Here is a 14,153-nt window from a genome sequence, read left to right as displayed (position 1 = left end):
TTGAATATTTACAAAGAAATAGCTCAGGTCTTCTCAGAGCACTGGAAAGCTAAATATCAGTACTCAGTACAAAAAATACAGTAAAGTTCCTCAAATACTGTTAGTAAATAGGATATAAAAATTCCTATGGCAAAAAGGAAATAGACAGGCTGGAAAAATACAAAGATTCTGGATTTGCAGAAACCAGGAAGGGAAGCTGTAATCTTTCAGGGCACCCTGTAGAATTCAAGTTACTTCTACTTAATGAGTGAGACACCAACACTTTACTTGACAAGGTTATTTTTTTCTCAGAATGACCAGTGATGCAGCACATTGTCTTTCCTAATGAAAATGAGGTGAATGAATGGCCCTACTGTTTTCACTGTTATTCTTTCTGCATTTTAACAGCGCATTACCAAAACCTGAACTGCCTTCTCTGTCTTTCTCCTGTATTTACAGATACCATTAAAAGCAGCCAGGTTGCACTGATGTGTGTTCTAATGGCCGATGGTTGCATCTAATGGTGTGAACAAGATGGGAAACACCTGATGTTCCTTTAAATGACAGAAGAGCGGTGCATTTCAGGTCATGAAAGTTACACAGACTGCCATCAATAAGGATACCCTGGAAACGTTTATGCCTTCTTCGCACATTATTCTCACTTGCCGTGTTTGTGGATTGGATAAAACTAATCATCCTTGCCTAATGTGAAGAGCACTCCAGGACTATCTGCGTGGATTGCCCACTAGGTGTCATGCTAGAAGGCCTGTGTTTAATGCACACTTGTGAGTCAGCTCATGTTCAGGTAAAGGATGCAACATACATCCTCTGCAACACAGGCTACATATTGAAAAAAAAAAAAAAAAAAGAAAAAAACAAAAGATAATTTTTGAAAGTATGGTCATTTATACATTAGCTCTTAAAATAAGCACACTAGTATTCCTGGATGCATTCCCAAGGCATACGCGAGAAGAGTTTCAAAAGCAGTATGCCCAAAGAAATACATTAACTGAAAGATATCCTACTACAGCAGATTTCCCAGATAAAGTGATTATGTTTAGGTCTCAATATTTGCACATTGCATCTTCAAAACATTAAAGTGGGTTTCCTACTATTGGGTATGTTATAGGTAAAAGTCAAAATACAAACAAATTGGCCAAAAGAGAAAGAGATTACATTAATTATTGTTATGTATGAAAAATAACGTTCTCAAAAGCATCAAAGTTTATCAAGAGTTAATGAGCAATTCAACAGTTAAGGTGAAAAGCATACGTTGAATATATTACTGTACTAAATTTCACTTGTATTAGTTTAAATACACCATACAATATTGTAATATCATCCACCAACAGGGATGAACACATAAAAAAGAAAAATAACATGGGGCTACCTTTTTTATGCCTGTAGTTGTTTTCTTCTGTAGTTGCAGAAAATTTCAGTGTTTGAATGTAGCCTTTTAACTACCTGAACATGCTCGCGGTGTGCATGCTTAGACTTTACAATGGCAGATCAGAATTATGTATAAATCCGCTAACATGGGCAGAGAGGTTTTAAAATCCTAATTCCAACATGAACTAAATCAGCCTGCTTCATGAGCCTAGATCTAACTCAAATCTAACTACTAAATCTACTCAAATCTAACTACTCAAATCTAACTCATCTGGCAGGTCAGCTACCCCCTGAAGCAGTAACCCACCAGTAAACTCAACTGGCTGGCAGGTCTGCAGAGCTTTGGAAATAAAAGAAGACAAAATCTTTCAAGAAAATACTACCATTAGTTTAAATTATTTGCTTTACAAATTTAAATTAGAAAGATTGTAAACACTTTCCTTCAGGAATCTTTTTATTTCTGCCTAGGTTTAAATAGTAAGATGCCTACATTTTCTCCAGCAGGAGCTGATTTTCAGTACACTGCAGTCACTTTCCCAAGACTATCATTAAAAAACACAGCACACCAGCTCCTTCTTGATGATGGCCTATTTGTACAGGTTTCTATAAAATCAGCTCAAGATTGTCTGTTCCAGTTTTAATTAAGTTAATCAGTTGTAATTGCAGGTCTAAACACTACCTGTGCACTTGCCAAAAAAAGCCTTACATTTTTTTCTTACTGCCTCATATTGAATATTCCTATGAAGCTCTCTTATAACACTTGCTTCACATAAAGATCTGCTCAAGACAGGTGGCAGTGGTACCAATTTTAGCACCATAAGCTAATATATAATTACTGACAGAACGTCATAAAATGGTTATGAAAGCAATAATTTTATGGCTCACTCAGAAAATACCAGTAGAAAGTCCAAATCTGTATAAGAGAGACTGATTAACTTCCATTAGAATTCAAGTATCTGCCTAGTTTTGTCACTGTATCTTCAAAAAATGCTAGGTAATTCTAAATCAAAAAAGTTTTCTGCTGGAAAACAAATTACCTGGTGCCCTTGGCGTGAATGAGAGAGAAGATATTTCATATTTCTTTCAACAGCATAAATATTTTACTTTGTAGGAAATGAAAATAATGTGCCAATCATAAACATTTTTTTCCCCTCTCTAATGTTTAGAGATTGTTTTCTTCCTCTTAGCATGAAGACACTAAACGAGTTGACAGTCTGCTTGCCAGTCAGTTTAATCTCACTCTCTCGGTGGGTTTGTGGGAAAACTGTGCCATGCCAAGTTATTTTTGGCCAAATGTTACAGTATGAAAAGCCTTCAGGAGCTTTCATTTAGCGAGTGGACTAACTGGCAGCTGTTGTACCTGCAGAATGTGAATTGATGTTGTTGTTGTTGTTGTTCTGTCTTTGCATATTTGGATTTGCCCTAGTACAGAAATCAGCTTGGGAAGAATCTTCAAGAATTGAATGAAAGACAAGGCAGCCTCTTGGAGAGAGATCAAAAGTTATTTGCATCTATTTCAAATAATGGGAATTTATGAACAAACCCCTTGAAATTTTCTTAGTAAGTGGGAAGTAGGTGAAAAATAAAAATCCTTATTTCACCATTGTCTGTTGCTGACTGCCATGTATTTTCCATTGCATTTTTTGTACCAACCACACCTCACAAAAATGTCTTTTTTCAAAAGGTGGTGGGGACAGTTTTGCTTCCATTCTTTAAAACAATCTATATTATAAAAGAAATATCACAAGTGTACATAGGCTTACAAATCTGTAATAAAGCAATTCACACTTTTGTATATGATCCAGAGCCATAAAGCTATGCAAAAGACAGACTCCCAGCTGTGTGACAAGTGATATTTATGTGTCTTGAGATGATGCAGTTTTGAGAGAGACCTCCCCACCCCAGCCTGTCTCCATCTTTAAAAAAAAAGTCAAGGAGACCTTACCATGTAGTCATAAAATTATAAATGTTGTATCAGACAATATTTTAACCTTGGACTCTTCAAATCTTCTAAGTATGAAGTCACTGGAAGTGTTGCAAATAATGTTTTCACAAAGGGAGGATTTCAGAAAAGGGAACTATTATTGATGCAGTCAGTAATGTTTCTTTTCTGTACTAGTTTGAGGACTTCAGCAAAAAGTAAAGGAGCTGTGAACCTCAGAACCAAGAATTTGACATGTCCACAGAGTACTACCATGCTCATTTCAGACAGATCACAGTAAGAAGTTAGAAATGAATGGGTTAAGTACAAGTGGTTACCATTTCATTTCTGTAGTAAGAGGAATATGGCCTATACACATTTGTCTGGAGGTGGGGGATGGTGTTGAGGGACAAATCCACAACAGGTTGGAATTTTCATCTAAACAGATTAGAATCACAAGTCTTAGCAGAAGCCAGTAGGGCTTGTGCCCTTCATGTAAGAACTTAAAAACTGATAAGCACTTTGTGGCATAGTGTATAGGATTTGGGGGGTTTTGTTCATGTGTTTTTGGTTGGTTGGTTGGTTTTGGTTTTTGTTGTGTTTTTTATTTGTTTTGTTTGTTTGTGGGGTTTTTTTGTTTATTTTTTTACTGTAGTTGAGATCCCGTTTTTTTTCCTATAGTAGTCGTATTATCACCCACACAAATCTCATGGGAGAGGCAAGATCTTCCAATATGCTGGTTGTCAGCATTTTAACAGCTACAAACTGATCAAGGAAGGAAAATGAGGCTTTTTCTTGTTGCTGAAATATTCTCTAGATTTAGATAAATCTAAACATTGCAGCCCCTCCAGGTTCCTTCACATTTTCTTCACTTTTCCTCATTTAGTTCCACATATCCTTTAATGAATATTTAACTACATGCACCAGCACTGCCCATTTCCTCTCTCCTTAGCTTAAAGATTAATGCAGATATCTGAAGAAACAGCTTAAAACCATGGAAAAATTGTTTTGTTCATACATGCATTTAGACAGAACCATGTTTACCTGATTTGCTTAAAGGCATAAGAGAGTTCAAAACTGAATATTAGCCTAAGAGTCAGAAAGCATTGAAAGAAAGATGAGGAACAGATATTTCTCTTAGAAAACCTTTAATGGACTCATTTATGATTCTGATTGAAATCTTGTCACACTGGAATTAGCAGGAAAACTGCCATGGTCACCAGCAGGACAAGAATCTAATTCCTGTTTTAGTTATTGCTTTTATTTTTCCCCTTAAATGAGCGTACCTGCTGAGTTCCATAATTTCCTTTCATATTCCCAGCGCAAAGGATGAGTATCATCAGACAGATCAAGGACAAAGAAAGCACTTTTCCTGCATTGACTCAGTGCACAAACTGCAGCATGGCTAAGCATTGCTGGAGTGGCTGTAACCCATCTAGCTGGGGCACTGACATCCAGAAAACCCCAGGAGAATGTACAAACCTGCCTGAGACTGGCAATACTCAAGAATGGAGATGTACATTTAGCTCTTGAGTAACTGAAGCCAGCTTAAGTGTACACTGAATCACAGAATGATTGGGGTTGGAAGGAACCTCTGGAGATCATCTAGTACAACAAACCTGCTCAAGCAGGTTCACCTGGAGCAGATCACACAGGAATGTGTCCAGGAGGATTTTGAATGTCTCCAGAGAAGGAGACTCCACAACCTCTCTGGGCAGCCTGTTCCAGTGCTGTCACTCTCAAGGTAAAGAAGTTTTTCCTCATAGTCAGATGGAACCTCCTGTGCTTCAGTCTGTGCCCGTTGCTCCTCCTCTTATTGTTGGGCACCACTGAAATGAGTCTGGTTCTAATTTGATACAAACTCAGCTTGTTTATTGAGCTGGATATGTTATACACTGGTACATGTAATCGCCATGACTATTCACAGTTTAGGTTTCAAATCTATGCAAATTGTCAGCATATCGTACTAGTTTAAAGCAATATTTTTAAAGGTACCAGCGTGTTTGCTTGTTTGTTTGTTTTTCCTAATCTAATAATGCAAATAACAGTTTTTGCTTTCTAAGAAGGCTACGGGGCATATTTGTAAGTCACTCATGATCAGACCTTCCAGAATCCTGGGCCATTTCAGCATGCTGTATGTAAAAACAAATTGCATTTATCTCAGCTATGTAATATTCAGATTCTCTCAGGCCTTGACAGGAGTCATACTATCTCAGATTTATTTGTCAACAAGGTCATCCTTTCCCCAGATCAGCATAAATGTTTTCACTTTGGTGCTAGAATTGTGACCTGTAAACTCAAGCTGACATTTACCAACATCCCTCATTGGTTTCAACTGATTCAGGGCCAAAGTAATCTTATGGTAAATTCATCAGCTTCAGTGGAGTTCCGTGGGGATGAACTTGAATCCAGCCTCCTGTATTTAATACGATTTCAACATGAAGGACTAGTGAATAGCAAGGAATCTCTAACAGTAAACTGTATTTCAAATTTCCTACTTGTATTTAATGAGTTCTAGCACAGTATTTTAAGATGGCACTATATTTAGGCTGTGGTATTGCATCCATAAATATAATGTAGTGCCAATAAATATTTCTCTGTTGACATGCAATGCAGAATTCTCACTGTAACCATGCACCACACTTTTTGTCAATCTACCAGTCTATCTAACTACAAGCTAATATATCTGTTTCTGCTTGCATTTTTAACCTTAGAAAAGTCTAACTTAGGCTTTGCTCATTCTGCAGGAAATCTCTAGATCTTTCTAAAAGTTTTCACAAACAATATTTTCTTTAGAGTATCTATCAGCTATTGATATTTAATATATGCAAACTGAAAATAAACAGTGACTCCAATTATGCCTTTTTTTCCTTCTTTCTTCTTTTTAATAACTATTGCCTTCTCCCACAACATTTTGTTATTGGTTCTCCTGCAGCAATCAACCATTCTACCTGAAACACTTCAACTCCTGTTGTAAAAACAAGAACCATCTCAGATTAGAGCAAACCAAGTTTCAAATCTTCCTCATATGTAGCAAAGGAAACAGGGGAAGGAGAAGAAAGAATAATAATATAAACCTCCATTTTTTAGATCCTTAGTATACATTTAGAAATAACTGTCCCATTTTTGACCAGCAGCAAATGAAGGTAGGTCTGCAGAAGCAGGCTGTAATCATAAGGAAGAACAGACATTCCCACAACTGTGGGCACCTGCCTGCACCTGCACACTCTGCAAATGCACCTTCACCATGCATAAGCCTCACTTGTCAGAAAAACCCAAAGACACAGCAACACAGCAAATGACCTTGTTGTTTCTAAAACCCTCCCCCAAATTCACTTGTTTTCATATCCTTCATCTAATAATATCAGATAATTCTTCACTCACCCTCACAAGGATAATTCTCCAGTCCCAACTAGTCGATTATTAGATGCAGTTCCCTTAAGAAGTCTAGCAAACTAAATGATTGTGAATCACAGATCCTTGAAATTTTTTCCTTTTTGCTTAAAAAAAAAGGAAAATTCTCAAAAATTTCAGAAAAATATAGAAATGCCAATATTTCAGGCTAATTTCTTGACTGCTGTTCTTCCAAAAGCATCTCTTCCTTTAGGGAGGATATGCCATATTATGCTTAAAGACCTTTTTTAACTCAGAAAGGCTGCTTCCCAAACCTCCTTGAATGCAATTTTCCAGCTAGTTTTCCTACATAGTAGGGAATGTTTAACACCATTCCACAGGCCTGAGTCACAGCCAGTGAAGTCAATACACATCTACTGTTTCTAATGACCAGAGACCCCTCCCTTTTGCAAGTCAGAGCACTTTATTGTACAAAATGGTACAGGAAGAATTAAAAATCAATCGTCTCCTGCTGAGACTAGACCAGATTGCAAACTGCAGACTTTTAAGGTTTTTTTGTTTGTTTGTTGTTGTTGTTTGTTTTTGTGGCTGTGTGCAGGCTTTGTAGATGAAACTCCAAAAGCAGAGGATCTGATTGCAGTGACCTCATTATTGCTATAAAGATCCTTCAGTGGACAGTAAATGTGATGAGCTGCTAAATAATTGATTATTTCAAGAACTTAATGCTGAGTGTTTTTCACGCATCAGTACAACATACTATTTTATAGTTCTTGGTGTGTCAGCAAAACTCCGAACCACTCACCTAGAGTTCTTGCTGAGTAGAAAAAAAGGAAAGAAGTGGGAGTTGGAGGAGGTTCCCTTGAAAGCTGAAAAGCATACTTTGCCATCAGCTTCTTCAAAATCAAACTGCAGTAAAGTTTTGATTCAGCTCTTTGCACTTAAATGCAAACTTCTAGTATCAGTATTGCTGAGGAGAAGATGTTATTTGTTTACAGCAATAAAGCAGTGAATTCTCATCTGCTTAGAAGCATTTAATGGAAGTTTTCCCAATAGGTAGAAATCTTTACTCCACCCACACATAGGACATTGCTGTGCAGCAACAGCTATCGCTTCTGGCCACAGGCAACATATAAGGCAACATATCTTAAGTTTCTTCTTTTCAGATAACCTTGTAGCTTGACAGATAAATAAAGGCCAAGAGATGTGCCCAAAGCATCAGGGAACAGGGCAGAAAGATTCTACAGTAGGAAATTAGAGATGGAAATGCTTCATGTAAGTAAGCACTTCTTAGATCCTTAGAGCTGTACACACCTTTGGGCTCTGCAGTATCAGAATGGTATTGACACACTGGAGTGAGCCAGTTGACCAGTTGAGGTCAAGGGGCTGGAGAACATGGTGCATGAGGAGAGGCTGAAAGAATTGGGCCCATTCAATGTGGAGAAGGTGAAAGGGAGATCTTATTGCTGTCTGGACCTCTCTGATCAGAGAATACACTGACACTGGAGCTATATGTTTTTGGAGATAATAAGCGATCAGAAAATTTATTTTTTTTATTGTCATGAGGATGGTTAAATATGAGAACAGGGGCCCAGAGAGGCTATGGGACCTCTGTCCTAGGAGGTGTTCAAGTTTTGACTAGTCATGGCCCTGAGAAACTTGATCTAATTAGACCTTTTCTTAACAGGGGGTTGAATTGGATTAGCTTCTGGAGGACCCTTTCAACATAATTTAAGATTGTGTGAGACATGAGAAGGAGGGAAAGACTTGGCATCTCTAACCTGATTTCCAAACTAATATAAAATATTACTGGTTTAATACATATGCACTCTGTCCCTATGAAAAAAACTCTGGTTCAAAGTTCAAAGCTGTTATGAACATTAGCATTCCTAGTAGGGACTTAAATATAAAACTATCTTGAAGACTTAAACTAAATGAACAGAAATTCAAATAAAATCTGAATAATGAAATGGGGTGTAAATAAGTAATTAACCTACTTGGGGTTTTTTTTCCGCTATCCTTGGCCATGTTTACTTGTACTAGATCTAAGGGAAATGTTCCCCTCCTCTAGAATAAGGTTCATTTTTCCAAAATGCCATCATACCTGTAAATTTCCTAAATAGGAACAAAGCTGGACATTCTGAAACAATGTGCATTCACAAGTGAAGGAGAAACAAATAGTGACAATCAAGATGTGAATAGATCACAAGCTCCAAAGATGTTAATAGCTGTCTGCAAACAAATCAGAAGAAGAATATGTTTTGTGTTTCAGTTATTTAGTTGTTCTTAATTTTCCACAATTCTGGCAGTGTTTCATCCAAGTTATATCACTTCACCCTGAATAATCAAAGGTTGTAATTGGTACCTATAGCAAAATTCATTGGTTTGGGCTCCCATTAAAACATAGCTTTAAGACAAAAAACAGAGCTAAACCTGTCTTTATGTATGAGGATATCTATTTAGAGTCTAATAAAATCATCTTAGAGATCCAGATACCAAACTCAACCTTGGTGCAAATTAATCATCAAAATTTACACGACAGATTTACTGATATGAAACATTTGCCTTTTTAATCCTCCCTCCAGTCTAGTTTTTTGACTCTCCTTCACTTGACATCCTTATTTATTAAATATGACTGGATGACCCAAAATGATAGTTACTTTGACAACCAAAGAAAATTAGAACAGCATGACATCAGCAACAAGAACAGAATGCAGGAACAGGAGACTAAAATGGAAGAATATAAGATTTGGTTCAACTCCCTTTCTCTCTGACTCTTCTCTCTCTTTTTTCTCCACAATAATACATACCTCTCACTTATTCTGTTGATAAGTTCTGAAGTAGTGGATAACTCCAAGAAGACTGAACACTTGTGTATATGCAACAAGAAAGTAAGAAACATTCTGCGGTCTTTTTTTTTTTTTTTAATCTTTCTGTGTGCTGCGTACATGTCTATAGCAATATGCAAACAAATATATACCAGCAGTGCCACAAGGAAACAAAAAGTATTTTACAGTTTCTTCTAGATTAATATTTACAATTATCTCTTTGTCACTGAAGATAAATATTTGCTCTTCTGTGCTTAAATCAAGAGATGTCTATGGAAAGTAGCAGCAAAAGCCTACAGTACTCAGTCCGTACTGAGTGTTCTGTAATCTGGAGTCAAACAGAGCAATTCCTATGACTGTTCCTCCACAGGAGGAAGGTGTCAGCAGGTCAGATAGAGAGACCCTATTGTTTGTGTAACTGATATTCCTCTTTGCTTTCACCCTGGTGACGTGGAAGTAAAGGGAAAAACAGCTGACCTGGATACAGAGGTCTAAAGAACAGAAGGACTCATAGTGGGTGGATCATGTAAAGGGCACAAGCAAAAAAGCAAAAGGACAAAATTAAGCAAAACCAGAAAAGAAACAGGGATAAAAAAGGTCTGTAACTGGTGCAGAAAGGTCTTCCTGTGATCTTGAATATACCTTGGGATTATTTTCTGAAATCATAGGTACACAGCATTTTCCTAAAGCCCAGATAGTTGCTGAAGTCCTATAAACAAAATACTCTTTTGCTGCCACCTTTCTCCACATAAGTCCTTCAAGGGCAGTCTTGTTGTGCAGCTGGAGATCCAAAACCCAACTGATAAATCACATGGGACCCTAAAGTGGTGCATATGATAAGGTCATTAATTAAGCTTTCTTTTCTGTTCAGGAAATGCACTTAAATATTGATATTGACATTTTATTTGCTTTACAAAAGAAAGTAGGCAACCAGTAGTTGGGCAACTCCAGAGATGAAATGGCTGGTGTGATATTGTTCCTTCCCTTTTCCTCGCGTCCTCAAGTTCTTCATCACCATTAAATGCTGCTACACCTACAACCTGTCTTTATCTTAAGCAATCTCCTTTCCATTGTACAGCAGGAATGGCACCAGCAGCTCTAGGCAAGTCTGCAAATAGATATGACTAGATCAAGGAAGCATTAGCTGAAAAGCAATGGGGCATGTATTGTCTCTTGAACAGAGAGTTGCCAAAGTTATAGGAAGGCCCAACATAACCAAAAACCAAAAGCTAGGGACAATCTATAGCAAACTTGGGGCAATGCCTTATCATGACCGTATCAGTGTTTTTCTCTGATGCATCTAACCATTTGCAGGGAAACACCTGAGATCACTTGGCTGCGGGTTTTGTCATTGCAAAGGCTTAGTGTGGTCGAGACACATTCAGTGCAGAGAAGGTTCTAATTTCCTCTTAACTGCTAGGAGATAACAAGCTCTGTGGAGTACAACAACTACTGTGAATGGCAAGTTTCACAAATCGCGGCCAAGCCAATTTTGAACAGACTTTCATTAAGACATCAGAAGGACCCTATCTGACTTCAGGATTATCTCCTTGCCCTGCTACAAACATGAAGACATCCCAAATATTCAAAGTACACTTAGATCTTCATGTACATGACAGAAGTTATGTTACTTTGCAATCCACTGACATTTTCCCAGAGACTGTATAAGCAGGCAACTGAACTGCACACTTGGTGGGATTTCCAGGAAACCACTGGGCTTCGCATTTAACAAAGCAATAAAAGCTCTTCAGTGCTCAGTAATAACCATGTATTTCCCTCTACCATCTCCTATTTTCTGTAGCTCTTAGTGGCATTTGGAAGAAGCTGATCTGTGGGTCCTGAAAATGTATGCCCAATATAAATACAAAAAAAAAGACATGTTTTATGTTTTATTTCTTTCATGTTAATTGCACCAGTTTATATGATAGTGGTCTTCATGCTTTTTATTTTCTTTTATTACCTTCTATAAGCAGTGGAACTCTGTTTAAAAAATGCCCTAAGATAAGATCACGGTAACACTGTAGAGAACAAAAAATCATCAAAAAATATTCTAGCTCTGGATAAAAGTTGATGGGAGATTTTTATTTCAGTGGACTACTTGTTTAATCTAGTTCAGTCATTCCTGGTAGTAATGATTATTCTGCTGTATTCCATCCCTTGTCAATGTTTCTGCATCCTGATTTGATAAGAACACTTAAGACACCTGTTTGAAAATATGATCCCTAATAAACACTAGATAAAAATCTGGCTCTATGATCTGACAGTAGATAATTTTTTAGTTACCACACCCCCAAGAAGCTTCAATGCAGGACTACTACTCTGAAAGCTAATGGCACAAAGCCTGCTCAGCTCAACAGAAGACTTTTCAGTGACTCCACTGGATTCTTCAATTGAGCTCAAAAAACTTAATTTAAAGGTCTTTCATAACAGAATTTCACTCTAGTGACAGCATTATCCCAAATTCTGGTGTTTCCAAAAGCAACAACCCAATATTCTTTTAAGCGTCTGAGCTGATGTTAACTGCTACAACTCCAAAGAAAAGCTCTACATATAGAAAGGCAAAACATTTGTTTTCACACTGGTTATTGAGTCACAGTAATTACATTTTGTATGGGAAGTATTTTGTGTCTGATCCAGTGTATGAACAATTATGTACACCATGCCAATTATTATCATGTGCATCAGTTAGCATGTGCTTCTGATGTATCACACAGTTAATATAAACATATTTAAAATGAAATAAATGAAATCTAACAAAAAGTAGACTGGTTCTGACAGTAAGCAAAGTACTGAATTTCTGGCTCATGAGAAATTATGGCTCTTCAGCATCTGTTAATGTTGTATAAGGCCTAAAAGCTGGTGTGTCACTGTTCTTCACTGAACAGGTATTCATGAAAAAAAGGCTTGAGATTCTGAAATAGATCACTTTAAGGTCCCAGTCAAAATGAAACATTTCAGTAGTCCCAAAGCTTTTTTTTTTTAAATTTTATTTTTTACTTTTCTCTGAATGACTCTAAACTCTTGTTTTCCGTCATTTCCAAAAAAGGAATAGGTATTACAGAATCTAGGTTTGGATCATCATTCTCACTTACATACCAGTTTCCCAGCAGTAGTGCAGCTGTTGCTCTAGCAGGACCTACATGTTGCTTTTTGGAAACGGAAATTTGAGAGCTGAATGGTATTATTATTTCCTGTGCCGACCTTTCTAATCCAGCTGTATCTGCTATAATCGAAGGAGCTGACCAAACAAAATCTCTGCTGTGTTCTGAAAAACATGGTTGTCAAACAAGTCTGGCCTATGAGAAAGCAGCCAAGCTGCAATTCCAATAAGACAGTGCAGAGCTAGGGAACTGTGTTTTGCTTAACTGCTTTTAAACAAAGTATTTATGGGAAAATAGTAGAATTTAACTGAAAATTATTTCAGTGGAACTAGCCTCAAAAGCCAAATCTGCACACAGAGAATGGGGGGAAAGGGGGTGGAAATCCTGAGATTTGCTGACATGCTATATTCATGATTTAGTCCAACAGTTAGGGCCATAATCATACCTCTAGGCTGTGGCAGACCACGCTGTGCAGCTGAGAAATGAAAAAAAGAAGAAAAAAAAAAAAAAAAAGAAAGAAAGCTCATCTTTATATTTCCTTTCCTTGGGCCAGTTTGCCAGTGTAAGTTAGATCATTCTCTGATGACAGATGGCTATAAGCCTTGGAGGGCCAAGAACCCCAGCCAAAAGTTCATGAAAGTCCACATGAGGTTTTGCATTGACATCAAGTGCTTTTGGTTTGGGCAGCTAAATGTCAGAGACACACGGAGGGTGAAAGACTTTGAAAGTAGCCTGAAAAAGTTCCAGGTAGCCTGAAAAAGTTCCAGGTTCCAGTTCTCTAGTAGAGATGTAAAGCATTTAACCTGCCTTCCAAAATCTAGTTTTAACATGAGCTCTAGCAATTTAGAAAAATTACAGAAAACAATGATAGAGAACTATGGCCAAAGGAGAACGCCTTTATTTCTACAGAACACGGATTGTCACCCTGCAGCCAAGCCTAGACCTACATATCAACTGAACCTAAAATATGTCTCAGTCTGGTATCTTACCAGGAGATGATCTTTCCATCCTGTGTTCTACATCTTGTTCAACTGGGTTCTAGTAGTTTACAATACAAATGATTAAAAGTAAGGAAAATTAATGGTCTGTAGTAGCAGAAGTAGTTTGCCTAGATTTTGGACACACCTATCATCAAACAACAACAGAAAGATGTCTGTGAGTATGATTCATGTTAAATACCTAGTCATTTCATTGTTTCTGAAGACTGTAGTAATTCCATTTTTTTTATCCAGTGACAGTACTTGTAAATCTGACACTGATGTGGTTACATCTGCCAGTGCTTCCGGGCCAAAAGCAACATCCACACAGAACACTCCTCTAAAGGAAACAGTTACAGTGACGTATGGCAAAAATACCACTGCAGATCGGCAAGTACGAAATACAGTAATCATTTGGATCGGCTGCTTCTCATGAGACTTTTGCAACCATACACCAAATACATTATACAGGCAAATGACTGGATGGTGCTGAGAGGAATTGTCTTAATACCTTTAAAATAATAAAATGTGTCATTTCATTATTTTAAAAGATATGTGCATCAAAAGCAGTAGATCAATAGAATATGTAGTGTAAAAGGAAATCTCC

At 37.4% G+C, this 14,153-nt stretch overlaps 1 protein-coding gene across 1 annotated transcript in view; it reads right to left on the bottom strand.

Moving 5' to 3' along the window:
• Window positions 1–14,153, bottom strand: part of DSCAM (DS cell adhesion molecule) — a 471,903-nt gene that overhangs the window by 264,428 nt on the left and 193,322 nt on the right. The window lies entirely within an intron of this gene.

Source organism: Streptopelia decaocto (genome assembly GCF_964273445.1).
Source record: "Streptopelia decaocto genome assembly, chromosome: 1".
NCBI classification, from domain to species: Eukaryota; Metazoa; Chordata; class Aves; order Columbiformes; family Columbidae; genus Streptopelia; species Streptopelia decaocto.
Note: the sequence above shows the minus strand (reverse complement) of the source record. Positions and strands in the feature narration are given on the sequence as shown.